The following is a 3268-nucleotide window of genomic DNA, read 5'->3' as shown; positions in this document are numbered from 1 at the left end:
TGCACAAGTAGCATTGGCCTTCATTTGTAGCTTATTATCTGCCAGACACCTCCAGCCCAGCAAAAGTGGCAACCATCTGCTGGTAACTTCGTAGCTCATACCAAGTGGTCACAAGAAGTGGCTGAAATTAGCTGCAACTAAACCCCTCCAAAGAGACTTCAGAACCAACCAACCCAATGGCCAGGTTCAGACCATGACCAAGACTGTCAGCTGATTTCTCAAGAGACACATTGCAGGCCAGAAAGAGATTACTCAAAGTGACACAAAACAAGGGCCTACAACCAAGAATATTCTACCTAGCAAGGCCATCATTTAGATGTAAAATATAGATCAAGAGCTTCCCAGACAAGGAAAAGCTAAACACCAAGACAGTATTACAGGAAATGTTAGAGAAACTTCTTTAAGAAGAAGGGGAAGACAGAAAATATAAATAATAAAATGGCGATAACTACACATCTATAACCTTGTCACCCACTTGAATTGCAAATGAAATGCTCCAAGGAAAAGACATAGAGTGGCTTAAAGGATAAGGAAACAAAGGCCTTATATATGCTGCCCACGAGAGATGCACTTCAGATCGAAAGGCACACACATACTGAAAGTAAAGCAATGGAAAATACGTTTCATAAAATTAGAAACAACAACAATGAAAAGCTAGCATAGCAATCTTACACTAAATGAATGAGTATTTATTTCCAAAATCACCAAACAATAATTCAACAAGATTAAGGCATTTCTTCTGTTCATTGAAGCACTATTTATAATAATGACCTTATTAAAACAACCTAAGTGCCCACCAATCCAGATGTGAGTAAAGAAGTGATACACATATAAAATGGAGTATCGCTGGACCATAAAATAGAATAAAATCATGCCATCCTTAACGATGTGGATAGATCTAGAGCATATTGTGCGGAGTGGTGCAGGTGAGATGAAGTAAGACAAATATTGTATGATTTCACTACATATGGGATCTAAAGTAAAAGTAAAACAGACACAGACTCATTAATAGAGAAAATATTTTGATCATTGCCAGATGGAATGGAGGATTTGGGAGAGTGAGAAGAGTGAAGGGATTAAGGCATATAAACTAGCAGTTACCAAGTAGTTATGAGAATGTAAAGTACAGTATAGAGATATAGTCAAAATATTGTGAAAACTATGTATGGTGGCAGGTGGGACAATCACTTTGTTATATAAATGACATTGCTATGTTGTACACCTGACATTAATATTATCCTATGTCAACTGTACATTTAAAAATTAAAGAAAAATCAGGGTGGCATTTGTGTGTAACACAGGTATAGGGTTTGCTAACCAGTGAATTAAAAATTACTTCAGTTACAGCATTTAAAAGGTCAAAGGAAAGCTAGACAGACTACAGGTCATTACAGCTGAGTGATGGAAACTAAGGGAAAAAATCAAATGGAAATGAGAAAATGGTGACAAGAAGAACAAAACAACAGAAAAATTAAGAAACAAAGCTGTCAGCAAGTGCAGAACTATATTAGGCAAAGGTGTCACAGAAACAGTAAACTGGAGAATGTCAAAGGAAGTTACACAAACTGAAATTCAAAAGGAAACGCATGAGAAAAAGACGGAGAACATCAAAGCACTGTGGGGCTCTATGAAATAATGTGCTATGAGAATAATTACAATCTGAATAGGAAAAGTTGAAGAGAAAGAATAAGAGATAAAAAGAATTAAATAATAGTTGGCTAATGCTTTTGACAAAATTAGTCAGTCCTCAAACAAAATAAACTCACACATACACACTCAAATAGTATTAAAACTGCTGAAAGTCAGAGACAAAGAGATAATCTTGAATCGAGATCAAGATGAGTAAATGAAAACTTTTTTCTTTTTTTTTTTTTTACAAAAGAACAGAGAAAATAAATACTGTAATCTTGTCAAAAGCATACAACCAGAGGTGGTACATTTAAAATATGAAAAAGGGGCATCACAGCATACTAAATCCTGAGACTATATTTTTAAAATGAAAGACACGGATTGCTTTTGACATGGATTGCAAATTTGTGGGTCACTTTGGGTGGTATGAGCATTTTAACCATAGTACATTTTCTAATTCATGTATTCATAATATCTTTTCATTTCTTTATGACTTAAAAACTATTTTATCAGTGTTTGGTATATGTTTTTCATTTTCTTTGAAAAAATCTAATTTTTATTCATGTAGATGCTATTATAAGCGGGCCTTTTTAAAAATTTCTTTTTTAGAAAGGTCATTGTTAGTGTACAGGGACAGTTTTCTGTAGGTGTACTTATAGCCTTTATTTTATGGTATTTGTTAAGATTTCAGTTGTTAAAATAGCTGAATAAAATTCTATTGTGTATATGTACTATATATTGTTATCCTATCATATATTATGGACATGTAGGTTGCCCTCATATCTTGGCTATTGTGAATAATGCTGTCATGAAATTGTGTTCTGATTTTCTTCGAATACATACCAACAAGTGCACTTGCTGAGGAAAAGGGTACAATTGTTAATTTTTCTGAGGATCTCACATGTTGTTTTACATAGGGACTGTACCATTTTGCAATCCCGCCATGAGTGTTGGAAGGCTTCTTTTCCTGCACATTCTCACCCATGTTTGTTTGTTATCTTAATATGGGCCTCTTTAGCTCATCTTGCTTCAGACTCTCTGCACTTCCTCTACTTGTATATCTGTTTTCTTCACCAAATTTGAAATGTTTTAGTTATGACTTCTTCACATTGCTCTCTCTTACTCTGTGATGGAAGTGTTATGTTTAATGTCATTCCAAGATGATTTAGGGATTGATTTTGACTTAAGGTTACAATTGAGGTGAGATTGAGAGTTAGTGTTGAATTTAAGATTAGATTAGATGGAGGTTATGTAAGCATGTCTGTTAATAACAAAACAAGTAATACCAAGTGTTGAAGAGATTGTAAGGAAAAAGGAACCCACACACATGCTGAGAGGAATGTAAATTGGTAAAACCACTATGGGAACTTGTATGGAGCATCCTCCAAAATTAAGGACAGATCTATAATATGACCCAGGAACCTTACTTCCGGGTGTCTATCATCATAATTTGAAAATATTTTTCTGTAAGAAGTATGCACCCAATATTCATAGCAGCATTATTCATGGTGGCCAAGACATGGAAACAATAAAAGTACCTTTGATAAATGATTGGATAAAGAAGATTTGGTACATATATACAATGAGATATGACTCATCCATAAGTAAATATCATGTACTGACTCATCAGCAACATGAA

Source organism: Pteropus medius, unplaced genomic scaffold, assembly GCF_902729225.1.
Source record: "Pteropus medius unplaced genomic scaffold, Ma_sr-lr_union100, whole genome shotgun sequence".
Taxonomy (NCBI): domain Eukaryota; kingdom Metazoa; phylum Chordata; class Mammalia; order Chiroptera; family Pteropodidae; genus Pteropus; species Pteropus medius.
This window is presented reverse-complemented; position numbering follows the sequence as displayed.